The sequence below is a fragment of the Podarcis cretensis genome, assembly GCF_951804945.1.
Source record: "Podarcis cretensis genome assembly, chromosome: 1".
NCBI lineage: Eukaryota > Metazoa > Chordata > Lepidosauria > Squamata > Lacertidae > Podarcis > Podarcis cretensis.
Genome location: NC_137170.1, coordinates 126,739,467 through 126,754,127, shown reverse-complemented (window position 1 = coordinate 126,754,127; position 14,661 = coordinate 126,739,467).

The window sequence follows — 14,661 nt, the reverse complement described above, 5'->3', positions numbered from 1 at the left end:
ATTTTAACATGGCAAGAAAGGCTACAGCTACACAGCTCTTTGCTCACTGACCTCAGCTACCCTCTGACTCGGTTGGGACAAGTCAGCGGAGGGCTGCTTCTGGCTGTCAGCAAGGCGGATTTTGCAGATCAGCTCACCAGTTATGGCCAAAAGCTTTCTTCTGATGTGTGGCTTTTGCTGCAGTGCACTCTCCGACGTGATGAGCATAGGGGAGTTTGGCAGAAGGAAAACATGGCTCCACAGAGGGAGATTGTACTTTATGCGTTCCTCCATTCCCCCACCTCTGTAGAAATTGGTGGGTGAAATGCAGTTTTTGCACTGATCGTGAAACTCAGGAGTGGTAAAGTTTGGAATCTTAATTGTTAAAGATTCAAGTGTTGCTCTGTCCTTCTCCCATCTGAATCTCATTAAGCACATGTCATTTTTCTTCTGTTTTTAATTTACCATTTCCATCCCTATGAGCTGGGCTTAAGATCCAGATTTCCGTCCTTATCGACAATCCAACTGCTGATGAGACGTGCAAAACCTTAGAAGTTAGTGCAGATAGTGCAATATCTGTGCGCTTTGTGCCCCCCCCCTTTTTTTGAGGGAGGGTGCAACACAGAGCTCAGGCTTGGCATTCTGGAAGACATGGCTAAGGTCATGCATACACTCAGTGCTTGTTGTTATTGTTGTTTAGTCATTTAGTCATGTTCGACTCTTCGTGACCCCATGGACCAGAGCACGCCAGGCACTTCTGTCTTCCACTGCCTCCCGCAGTTTGGTCAAACTCATGCTGGTAGCTTCGAGAACACTATCCAACCATCTCATCCTCTGTCGTCCCTTTCTCCCTGTGCCCTCCATCTTTCCCAACATCAGGGTCTTTTCCAGGGAGCCTTCTCATGAGGATCTGTCCTTCCAGTGAGCACTCAGGGCTGATTTCCTTAAGAATGGATAGATTTGTTCTTCTTGCAGTCCATGGGACTCTCAAGAGTCTCCTCCAGCACCAGAATTCAAAAGCAGCAATTCTTCGGCCATCAGCCTTCTTTATGGTCCAGCTCTCACTTCCATACATCACTACTGGGAAAACCATAGCTTTTACTGTACGGACCTTTGTTGGCAAGGTGATGTCTCTACTTTTTAAGATGCTGTCTAGGTTTGTCATTGCTTTTCTCCCAAGAAGCAGGCATCTTTTAATTTCGTGGCTGCTGTCACCATCTGCAGTGATCATGGAGCCCAAGAAAGTAAAAGCTCTCACTGCCTCCATTTCTTCCCCTTCTATTTGCCAGGAGGTGCTATCTAACCCTCAGTGCTATCTTTCTAGAAAAAGAGGTGCCGGAACTCACCATGAAACTTCTCCCTTGTTCTCTTAGCATGGCAATGGCATCTACTTGAGAGGTGCCGGAGCTGAGCTCTGGCTGAAAAAAAGCCCTGCTTACGTTAACTGTCTGTCACACAGCTTCTATTTTGCTTGACAAAGTAACACGAGACAAATGTTTTCCTCTGGAAAGGACCATTGTGGTGAGCGTTGGACACAGATGTTGTCTAGGAAGTTCTTCTGGAGCAGCAACATGGGTCAGGAATGGCTTTGTCCAACTTAGGCTGATGCACCAGTTGCAGTCATTCCATATGATGATAAAGTAACACACATCTGAGGTTGGATTACTGCAATGCAGACCTCAGATGGATGCAGTACAGAGGTACCTCGGGTTACATACGCTTCAGGTTACATACGCTTCAGGTTACAGACTCCGCTAACCCAGAAATAGTACCTCGGGTTAAGAACTTTGCTTCAGGATGAGAACAGAAATTGCGCGGCAGCAGCATGGCAGCAGTAGCGGGAGGCCCCATTAGCTAAAGTGGTGCTTCAGGTTAAGAACAGTTTCAGGTTAAGAACGAACCTCTGGAACGAATTAAGTACTTAACCCGAGGTACCACTGTACTGACCATTGAGGGGCACCATTTTGTACAGATTAGTTTTGGTTATATCTTATACATTTCTGATATTTTGAATAATTTTACCATTTTGGAAATAACTAGAATTGTTTTTATGTGTATATGAAATAGATAGACCATAGAGCTGATTGGAGGTTACATAATGTAAGAAGTGAAAATGCATTTAATTTTAAATATCACAGTCACACCTTCATCTTATTGAAAATGTATTCATGGTTCTAGTGAACTATGGTTGATGAAGGACGGGGTGGGGGGGGGGGAGACGACCTTCTGGAACTCAGTACTGCAAACGAAAGGCAGAAAAAGCTAAAGAGCAAGCAAAGCGAGAGAAATTCTTCCTGAAATACCATTGTACCCAGAAAGCAATTGGAAGAACAGGAATTGCTGAAATTAGCTCTTAGGAAGCTGTGATGCTCCTGCTACAAATGATATAAACTCTAAAACAGAAGTTTAATCTGAACCTTGTTTGTATATGTTCCAACTGCCAATGTGTTTTGTTTGTTTGATCCTGCAGTTTTTAATGAAAATATTTGATCTTCATGTGCCTCTTGCCCAAGAGGCCTGGAGGGCAGCAACACAGAAACAGGCCTTTTCTGCCGTGGCCCCCCATTTGTGGAATGCTCTCCCCAGGGAAGTTCCCCTGGTGCTTTCATTATATACCTTTATGTGCCAGGCAAAAACATTTCTCTGTAACCAGGCCTTGGGCTGATTGACATCCAATGCCCTTTTAAAGTGTTTGGGAAGGGGGCAAGTCATTGGATTGTGATTTTATATTGTGAACTGCCCGAGACCTGTAAGTATAGGGCGGTAAACAAAATTAATAACGAAAAGAATGATGTTGATGATTTGAATTGTCATAAGCTACAATGAGTGATGCACAGCATTAGAAAGGCGGGGCAGAAATGAAAAAGTAGGATGTTGACATGATGCCACAATCTGCTGTTTTTCACCAACAATGAAAGGTGGTCGTGGCAATTCATTAGTCCAGCATGAAAAATTAAACAGTTTCGTGATCCTACAGCACAACAGAAAAGTCATTTGTCATGTTGGGCGAAACTAGTAAACAGAACAGGAATGGAGAGCGAGAGAGGTAGAATAAAAACCATTGCATCTTAGAGAATTGTTTGGAGATGTCGTTAGCTGTTGTGTTTTTCCAGAAGCAGCCTCTTCTTGGGCGAGAGAGACTGTAGTAGCACGTAGCAAATAGCTGCAGCTGGGGCACAGCAAAGAGGCACATATATGCTGCTTTCTAGGGATTTACAGATTGTATGTTTATATTCTGGCATGCTCTTTCCAGCTCCAACATTCTGCATCCTGTCGCTGGGGAAATTACATGCAATATCCTCAAATGGGACAAAACCCCATTTTTTCATGCAGGGGGAGGAGGAGGGTTTCCTTCTTTCCTTCTCCCCCCCAAAAGCAATTTTGCCCACTTCCAACAGCTTTTTACGTGTAGAGAACGTGAATAGACGCGTAGGCAGAAGCAAGAAATGGTCACCCCATTGCTCTGCATCTTTTGGAATCATGTTCCCTTGCTCCAGATGTTCTGCATCACAAGTAGAGAAATGTTTGGCATTGGATTTTTGTTTGAAACTGATTGTTGATAGTCTCCCGAGACAGCCTGTGACAAACTGTATAATAAAAATGTTAAAAATAGTGCGCCCATTCCCTGGTAAAGCAAAAGTTCCCACAATTCAGTGTGCTGGGAAAGTTGCTGAACTTTCCTTTGACAGAATGTGCTGGTCCTCTGCTTTTACAACCTTCCACTGATCCCCAGTTCCTTGTTTACATGCAGTTCTTTTCCTGCCTTCTCCAAGTAATAGTTGGTTCAGACTCCTCCAAAAACAATGGAGGAATATCCTAAGAAACCTCTAAGAAAAACGCTTAATGCAACTGCAAACGGGGAAATATTTGATGAGCAATGCTTGACTGAAGGCAAAGAGGGCATACCCTCCAACATGAAAATAGAGATGTTCTATTTAATAATAATAATAATAATAATAATAATAATAATAATAATAATACCCCGCCCCTACAGGCAGCCTTCAGATGTCTTCTAAAGGCTGTATAGTTACTTATCTCCTTGGCTTGGGGGTCACATAATTCCATACCGTCCAACATTTCTCCAATGAAAAGAGGATGTCCTAAGGAAAAGTGGGACATTCCGGGATCAAATTGGAAACTGGGACGGCTTCTGTAAATCTGGGACAGTCTCTGGAAAATAGTCTGAAAGCAATGGGCCTTTCAGAAACTATGGACCCTTGGCAGGTGCCTTATCATTCCTGTGCCAAAACAAATGTAGGGAAAGGCAAAGGAATATCCAAAGCTCTGCAAGTTGTCCTGTTCCACAGCTTATTCCTTGTTCAGAAGTTCATGAGAAGTTCTGCACACTTGAACCATTAGGTTAAAGGTAAAGGTAAAGGGACCCCTGACCATGAGGTCCATTCGTGACCAACTCTGGGGTTGTGGCGCTCATCTCGCTTTACTGGCCAAGGGAGCTGGCATACAGCTTCCGGGTCATGTGGCCAGCATGACTAAGCCACTTCTGGCGAACCAGAGCAGCACACAGAAACGCCGTTTACCTTCCTGCTGGAGCGATACCTATTTATCTACTTGCACTTCGTGCTTTCAAACTGCTAGGTTGGCAGGAGCAGGGACTGAGCAACGGGAGCTCACCCCATTGCGGGGATTCGAACTCCCGACCTTCTGATCGGCAAGTCCTAGGCTCTGTGGTTTAACCCACAGCGCCACCCGCGTCCCTTACCATTAGGTTAGGATTGACTATATATGTAGGAATGTGGTTTAAGCCTGCAATCCTGCCACGCACCAGGAGTAAGCACCATTGAAATTAGTAAAGTTTAATTTGGATTAGACTGGGACAGGCTGGTGCTTCATGTCCACAGCAAGTGATATCCTAACACTGCAGTCTGCTTGCACAAGAATCCTATTCTTAGCATAGCGCAGCAGCCAAATCTAATGGGTGCCTTGTGTTTTTGAAAGACCTTGCACGCCTGCTATTCTTATATTTGGGGACAGTTCAGCTTTTCACACCATTTCTTGTACTTTCTCTTGCAAAACATCGCACCAACGTGCAAACGTCTGGATCTTGCCTAATACATGCATCTCATTGGGGAAATGTTACAAAACAGAAAGTAAACGCTACACATCGCTCTAGAAGTCAGTGATTTTTATTCTCGTCATTATCTCATTCTCTGCAATATAAAAGAAATAGTCTTTGGGTGCCAATCTACTTAAAGAAGATGTTTCAACATATCTTTTCAGCTGCCTGCATTGCTAAGCTATTTATGCCAGGTGGAAATAGCCGGCATTAAGGATGTATAAATCTTGTCTAGTACCCAAATCTCCACTTTTCAGTAAGCCTCAATTTTTGTAGTTGCTGCAGGTTTGAAGTCATGGCTGCTTATTGTGTATTCAGAACCCTGCGTGCAAATCCATTCAAATTATTTATGGTTTTCTCCTGTACCACCTTTTGGTAATACAGATTTCCCCCATCTCCCGCCCCACAATGGTTATATCTCCTAGAGATCTGTTTGATGGCGTGGTTTTACAGAGTTTGATTTGCAAATCAGCCTCACCTACAGAACTCGACCCCCCCCCCAAAAAAAAAGCATGCTAAAATGCTGATATTAATAAAAGCAGCATAATCCCAGGGCTGAACAACAAAATGCAGTATTGTAAATCAAACTGGGGGCAGGGGGAGATGGGATTCTGGGATATACAGAAATTATGCAAATAGGCAGTCATGAATATGTGTTTTCCTATTTTGCATGATTTACAACAGAGGCCTCTGCATGCTTGCTTAGAAGTAAGTCCCATTGTGCAGTGGGGCTTACTCCCAAGTAACTATTGAACTCCCCGCTGCATTAACCTCATGGTATCAAGGTTCACCCCTTCCATCTCCTCCTAGATTCCCCATAATGTTGTTTCATGGTGGCTGCAGTTCTGTGCTGTCCTGCAGCCTTATCTCAGACCCTCCAAGTGTCCCTATTTCTGATTTGATCCCGGATTGTCCCCATTTTGCTTAGGATGTCCCTATTTTCTCTGGAGGGATGTTGGAGAGTATGGAATTATGCATCCTCTGAGCCAAGGAGATAAGTAACTATACAACCTTTAGAAGACATCTGAAGGTAGCTCTATCTAGGGAAGTTTTTAAATCTTTCATGTTTTATTATGTTTTTATATACAGTCATACCTCGAGTTGAATGTGCTTCGGGTTGAGCGCATTCGAGTTGCGCTCCGCGGCAACCCGGAAGTAACAGAGTGTGTTACTTCCGGGTTTTGCCGCTCGCGCATGCACAGACGCTCAAAATGACGTCACACGCATGCGCAGAAGCAGCGAAATGCGACCCGCACCCATGCAGACGCGCCATCGCATCTTGCGTTCCATTCGGGATGTGAATGGGGCTCCGGAACAGATCCCGTTCGCATCCTGAGGTACCACTGTAAGTGGCTGGGGCAGGAGTCGGCAAAGTTTTTGTGGCTTGAGCCAGTTCACGGTCCTGCGGACGCCGTGGTGGGCCGGAGTGCGCGCACACACATGCATAAACGCTATTTCCGGCGCTCCTTCCAGCACAGAGGAGGCGTGCGCAGCTTCCCATTGGCTGAGGAGCTTCCTGTAGCCAATGGGAAGCCAACCAGCATTGCAGAAGGTGGTCTCCATCTTCTCCATGCCAGTTTAGCATGACACATGGAAGCCGACCAAGTGAGCGGGTGGTGGGGGTCCCCGAGTGGGCAGCGGGGGTTCCATGGGCCAGTTAAGCGACCCCCATGGGCCTTAGGTTGCTGACCCCTGGGCTGGGGCAACCCAGTCAGATGGGCAGGGTGCAAATAATAAAATTGTTGTTATTGAATAGGACGTCTGTATTTTCATTGGAGAAATGCTGGAGGGCATGTTATACAAAGTAAGCCCACTGACTACAACAGCATGGTATCGCAAGCAGAGTATAGAAGTGGAAACTTACTGGGAGACATTGTGGCCAGCACGATCTATCTCACAGGTTTGTTGAGAGGGTGTACTGGGCAGATGTGGGTGCTAAATAGACATAAGTAAATAAGAACCCCTTCAAATAACAAAGGCACAGTTCGAGAGATGCTGAGTAGACCTAGCAAGATTTTACAAAACTTTCTTTTTTTTAAAAAAAATATTTTTTATTAATTTTTAGCATACAAAATTTTTTAAGACATACCACACAAATTATTATACATATGTCCTTGTTTGGACTTCCTTCAGCATCTCTGATAGTCTACCGTCTTGATTATTTCTCCTGCAATTCTTAACTTAATATTGCCTTTACCTTTTCTAACAAATCATTTTTCCCTTTCCATTTTTACAATATTTCTTAAATTACTCCTCACAGAACTTCTTGTAGTCCTACAAATGTAATCTGATCATCACAAATACTTTTCAAATACTCAGTAAATTTAGTCCAGTCTTCGGTAAGCCTCAGGTCCCGCCGGTCTCGGATCCTTCGTGTTAGCTTGTCTAATTCTGTGTAGCCCATCAATTTCCTCCTCCATTCTTCCAATGTTGTTAGTTCTTCTTGCTTACATTTTTGGGCCAATAATATTCTTGCTGCTGTTACTGCAGAAGATTTTACAAAACTTTCTAGGGGATGTCTACCCTTTGATCAATACGGCCAAACTTAACTTCCTTTTGGAACCCAAACTTTCATGACTCCCAAGTTCAGCTGCCCTTTGGTTGCTGAACTTTTCCAGTTGTACAAATGAAAAAGATGTAATAAAAATAACCAACTGTTCTAGGGACATAAAACTTGGTTGCAAAGCTTTCAAGTCACAGCAGATATGTCTGATAAGCTTCAGATTTGTTTCTTAAGGACTCCTGGACGCTGAAAAGGATACACATGAATTGTGGGAAAACGGCTGCTCAGTAATCAGATACTTCCATGTTCTTGGGCATTCAAATCCAGGGTTTTAACTCTTTCTCGGGATTCAGTGACAGCTTGAAAGTGTTTTGTCTTAAAACCTCAAAGTCGGAGGGAGAGAATGGCCCCGAACAGCCACTGCTTGAGTAAGTAGATAGCAGGAGTTCCTGGGTAACTTTGCCTCTTTGGCAGCAAATCAGCAGCCGATTTAAACAAATGAGCAACTATATACTTCATTCTGCTTGAATTCATTAACCTTTTCATAATTACAGCTTTCAGCATTAGCCACCTTTTGTCCTGTTACCTAGCACCCGGGAACTGCGGCTGGCACCTGCCTTTAACCCTGTTGATCCACAGCTGCTTTCTAGAATGCTGTAGCCTAGTTGCTGAATCCCGGGAGCAAATGTTAGGCTGCAAATCAGGGGCGACTGATCTGGAGACACACGGCAGTAGCTAGATTTCTTTTGCTTCTAGTCAAGAGAGCTGGCTCAAGGAAGCAGGCCATCACCACGCGATTGGTGCAAACTCATCACTGTAAGACTCCTTTCTCTGAATTTATTTTTTTTTATGTGCTATTTGGTGGGAGATTGAGCCATCTCTTGAACTGTTTAATGTTATTTTTATAGTTCACGTAGTAGAAAGGAAGGAAGAGGAAGTTGTGGGTGAACATATTAGACGACACAGCGATTCTTCAAACAGCTCTTCTTTATTCAGAGGCCAGAACAGAACTGAACTGAGGAGCTCAGTCAGCCTGCTTATATAGAGCTCCAGAACAACGTAACTGTTGCAACTTTCTAAAACTATCCAATCACTGAACGTCACTTTCGATCCTTCATTTGCATACAAACTATCCAATCACTGAACGTCACTTTCGATCCTTCATTTGCATAACTATCTACAGTATCCCCCTGCTGGCCCAGGGTGAGAACTTCAGTACATAACACAAACCTTCTGGGCTATTTTCATACAGCCTAGCCAACTGGATCTCAGAGCCACCTTTAAGCCTGAAACGTGACAATGCCTTGGGGTCTTTCAGATAGTGGCTGGATCTCACGAAAGGTTGAAGGTGAAGTATTATTGCTGGGAAGTAAGCTTAAGTGAATGCAGCAGGTCTTAATTCTGGACATGCCGAAGATCAGGCTAACGCTACCAGATTAGGTCAAATGGTATGAATTTTGTCCCTTAGCGTCCCACCTGCAAAAATGCAATAATTCCTCTAACTCTTTCCAGTGCATTGGGTTGTGGCCATTTGGTGCATCTAAGCTTCTGCATGTACACCAATAGTAAAACATGACTTAATCCCTTTTGGAAGAAAGGGACTTGGTCCGCATTGTTAAAGGATTGTGCCTTTAGCACGCAAGCAAAGAGAACAGGCAAGGGAGCGATGAAGACCTGATGCTCATATGATAACTGAGAACAAGGAGAATTGATGCGCGCATCTCGAAAGGCAGGCTTAATCCACATTTCAAATCGTGGACGTTTGTAGGGAGAGGACTGCTTTATTTTCTTTTCTTCCTGCTTTGCTGATCCGCTCCAGCACTCTCTCCTACCATTAGCAAGTGACCTTCCGAGATTACCATCTGCTTCAAGAAGAGTGCTGTGGCCTATCAGGCCTCATGTGTCTCCTTGTCCTTTTAACCCCAGCTGCTTTCCCAAGCTTCTCAAGGGGGGACATCCTCTTGAAACATTAGCCACATGTCCCATCTCCCCTGCGATTCTCAGCAGATGTAACGGTGCTGAGGCCAATTTGCTGCTGGAGACAGACGGATGCTCTTGCTTTTTTGAGCATTTAGCGGGCGAGCTTTCCTTCCTCCCAAGTTGGGATAAGTAATGAAATAATGTGCAAACGGAATGTGAAAAATCTGAAGACACCATTTTGGACTTGGCATTCTTTATGAGATGAATGGACCCATTTTTCAAGGAAAAGGATGGAGGGGGAGCTTGTTGATCTCATGTGAATGGTGATATGTGTCCAGTCCGTACATTGGTAACTTTGGTGTGTCCTAAATTCTGCTTGCAAATGCCATCAGCTGCAAAGACAATGTGGGGTGTTCTGCCTGAGAAAGATCCTTTTGACAAAGAGACAGAGTACTTCTGTTTTTTAGGTGCCTGCATTGCCTACCTTTCTCAACGTGCCAAATTGATTCTCCAGGAAGAAACTCTGCAAATGTCTCCAGATCCAATTTGTGTCGACTCTCTTTAGCATTCTGTTCGTTATAAAACCCCTAATTTATCCTGATTGCATGCTTGGCTCAAGTAGATCTGATTAGCGCCTATGCATTTTTCCTGACAGCTATTAGAATCATAGAATCATAGAGTTGGAAGAGACCACAAGGGCCATCGAGTCCAACCCCCTGCCAAGCAGGAAACACCATCAGAGCACTCCTGACATATGGTTGTCAAGCCTCTGCTTAAAGACCTCCAAAGAAGGAGACTCCACCACACTCCTTGGCAGCAAATTCCACTGTCAAACAGCTCTTACTGTCATGAAGTTCTTCCTAATGTTTAGGTGGAATCTTCTTTCTTGTAGTTTGGAACCATTGCTCCGTGTCCGCTTCTCTGGAGCAGCAGAAAACAACCTTTCTCTCTCCCTATTAGGAACAATGTTGTACGTTACGTTCAGGTTTGTTTGCTTGCTTGCTTGCTTCTGAATGACCTTGAAATAGTCACACAGAAATTCTTGCAGCTGAATCGTCTTCAGAACCGCCTCTTGCCTGCAGTCACCTTCGAAGGGCCCAATGCTCAAAATGGCCTAAATATGATAGAAAGTTTTGCCAACGTGGTATGTATATTGCCATGGTTACTGCTGCCTAACCAGAAGTGGTGTTAAAGGATTAGAAAGGACCACCACTAGGTCTAATGACTTGGACTCAGGTCATCTGATAATGTCTTGGATATTCAGTCAGGTCACACTAAGTGCATTGGCCCTAAGGTGGGTGACCAATCAGAAAAAAACAAATAAATAAAAATCTTTATATATTAAAAAACACTATTATTTCATTTTCTCATTACATTTATATCTCACCATTCCTCCATATACTCCATATTTTCTTTTGTTTTCAAGCAGAAAGATTTTGTGTACTGTTCTTCACCATGTTTAGACATCTGATAATATACAGTTACCATATTTTAAAGTGAAAACCCAGACACAAAAAGTTTTTTTTTCCCCGGGGTTGGGGGCAAAGTTCCAATATGGACTGCCATACGCACAGGTTTTCCCAGACATTTTATCTGCTTTGTCATTTTTGGCGGACGAATCCCAGCTACGCCCAGAAAATTCCAGACGTATGGCAGCCCTAGGTCATATAACTTCTCATAAGAACAAGCAAACAGTTTTGCGTGGATGTTACTGGCCCAGAAGATAAAGTCCCTACCAGAGAAGAATGGCAGATGACATTAATGGACTATGCTGAAATGGCTAAAATGACCGGAAGAATCAGAAATCAGAAAGACCAAAATTTTAATAAGGAACGGGGGAAATTTATAACTTATCTTAAAGACCATTGTAAACAGTTAAAATCGTTAGTAGGATTGGAATATCACTTGTAGTTTAATGGTGAATTTTGGATACAATGCAGAGATAAAAGATCTGGATTATTATAAAAGATACAGGAGGAAATGATTAACAGTAGGACCCACAAAGGGGAGGAAGGAAGTCCAAGAGATTACCATATTTTCCCGTTTATAAGATGCCCCCATGTATAAGACAACCCCTACTTTTGGGGACCCCAAAGTAGAAAATGGGCATATGCACTATCCTTGTATAAGACGCCCCCAGATTTTTAACCTTATTTTAAAGTAAAAAAACCCTAGTCTTATACACGGAAAGGTACAGTAATTGGAATCTAGTTTTTATGTTGTATGTTGGATATGTGACAGTAAAAATTCAATCTGAAAAACCAAATGAATAAATTTCGTTTTTAAAAAAACAACCAAGCAACCATTACGTGCCACGAGCGTACAATTTCTGAAACAGCGTACACCAGTAGTTGAGCCATACGCTTGTACTGGCATTCACACATAACGTTCAGAAAGTGTACGGTACTTCCTGTATACGGTGTATGCAATAGCTGAGGTTGTACACATCAACGACTGCACATTCTTTTGCACTGGGACCGAAAGTGGGTGAGAACCTGGACTGCCTCTACACACTTCAACAGAATGAAATGTGTGAAAAGAATTTAATAAGACTTCCTTACAACATCAATAGTGCCACCCTATACATGTCTACTCAGAACATAATCCCAGGGAAGCGGGTACAGGATTGCAGCCCAAGTCCCACTAATTTTCAGGAGCCACTGGAATAGAAATATAATGCTGGCCATTGACTGTAGCAGCAACAGATATGATTTGGAATGTACCTTTATAAATATTAAGTAGTGTGCTGAGATAATTCTCTCTTGGGAACACAAGACCATTCTGGGCCAGTCTATTTAAACAGAAAATGTGTGTGGGGGGGAGTAAGTAGGGTTCCTTTTTAATATTAATATTTATGGGCTACTTTTCCCAACTTATAGGCTTACAAAGCATATCACAAAGTTTAAAACTGTCACAGGTTTTTTTTATAAAAAAAATGCGGCACCCAAACAATACATTTTATTTTATTTTTCATCTTTCTGCACTTTCCTATTTATGGGTTGGTATAAACTGAGGCTGCTACAACAGCAGCAGCAGCAGCAGCAGCAACTACTACTACTACTACTACTACTACTACTATTATTATCATTATTATCATTATTAATTTTATACCCCACCCACCTGGCTGGGTTTAGAGCACATCTTTTACCCAAAGGAATCCTGGGAACTTTAGTATACCCCCTCAGCCAAGCTACAATTCCCATCACCCTCAACAAATGACAGTTCCCACACTTCTTGGTGGGGGGGGGAGTCATGTGTTTTTAAATATATGGTCTAATTTACCTAGGAGTGCTAATTTTCACTCATTTGGTCCATTAAATGCTTCCTCTTACCTTTCCTCCAGGTGTTTCCTTGCCTCCAGGGAGGATCAAAAAACCATCGCTTTGCCCCCGCTCTCCCAGAAACCACAGTTGTCATGGTGACAGCCAATCAGGAGCGTCCCTAAGACCCGTTAAGGTAGAGCCTAGGGGAATCCTCAGAAATGGGTTCTGAATGTGGCCCTCTAAGCCTTGCTATTCGGCCCTCGGGACTCCCCAGGCCACACATTCTACTGGCACAGGTCCAAACTTTCCTTGTGTGGTTATTTATTCCCCCCCCCCCCGACTGGAATATATCTTTGAAGGGTGATACCACCACCGGGAACACACACAGCCTACCTTCCGAACTTTTCTCCCATGAAAATAGGGCCGTCCCATTCCATAATGATAATTTTACTATTTATTCCTCACACATCTTACTGGGTTGCCCCAGCCGCTCTGGGAAGCTTCCAACAAATATATATGCTGCTATGAGGTGCTTTGTTTTGTTTTGATTTGATAAAATGTATGATAAAATGGGTCGAGAATCCTACTTGAGTACTCTAAAGTGTTTGTCCCTCATAGCCTCCAACGTTGATCCGGTGAAAACAGGGACATCCCTTTTCTATTATTATTATTATTATTATTATTATTATTATTATTATATGTCACCTATCTGACTGGGTTGCCCCAGCCACTCTGGGTGGCTTCCAACAAATATAAAAAATAATAATAAAATGTTAAACTTTAAAAAAAAAAAAAAATCCTATGCAGGGCTGCTTTCAGATGTCTTCTAAAGGTTGCATAGTTACTTATCTCTTTGGCACAAGGGTTGCATAACTCCATACCCTCCAACATTTCTCCAACATGAAAATAGGGATGTCCTAAGGAAAAGCGGGGCATTCTGGGATCAAATCAGAAACTGGGACGGCTTCTGTAACTTTGGGACTGTCCCTAGAAAATAGGGACACTTGGAGGGTCTGACCTAGCAGAAGTCTGTGGAAGAGGAAGGATGGATGTTTTATCACCACTACCTTTTTAATTTTTTTAATTTTTAATTTTATTTTATTTTATTTTATTAGATTTTATTAGATTTTATTAGATTTATTAGATTTATATACCGCTCTTCGTCAAAAGATCTCACAGAATAAAATACAAGATAAAGCGCAAGTGAGCAATTAAACGAAAACAGCAAAACAAGACCACACCCCCTCCAGACACATTTAAAAGGCTGTAGAATATTTACCAGCCAAGGGCCTGGTTAAAGAGTAACGTTTTCGTCTGGCGCTTAAAAATATAAAATTAAAGGCGTGTGGTGAATCTCCCTGGGGGAAAAGAGCACCACACAAACAGGGAGGCACCACAGAGAAAGCGCGTTCTCGTGTTGCCGCCCTCTGGACCTCGTGTGGAGGAAGAAGGGTTTCAGATGATGAACGCAGAGTCCAGGATGGTTTATATGGGGAGAGGCGCTCCTTCATGTTTATTCATTTATACTCCGCCTTTTCCCCTGCCAGAACTCAAGGTGGCTTACAGATAAAAGGGAGAATGGCTAAAAACATGGAAGGAAAATCATTTAAAAAAATAATCAAACATGTATAGATTTTAAACCGTATACATATAGTTTAAAATACACAGATAATTACACACAAACACACACAAAAGCCCAACACGGCATCAGCCCTTTCATTAAAAGCCAGTTCCCCAAAGCCTGTTGGAACAAGGTCTAGGGCAGGCTTCCTCAACCTCGGCCCTCCAGATGTTTTTGGCCTACAACTCCCATGATCCCTAGCTAGCAGGACCAGCGGTCAGGGATGATGGGAATTATAGTCTCAAACCATCTGGAGGGCCGAGGTTGAGGAAGCCTGGTCTAGGGTGTTGCATAGCCTTAG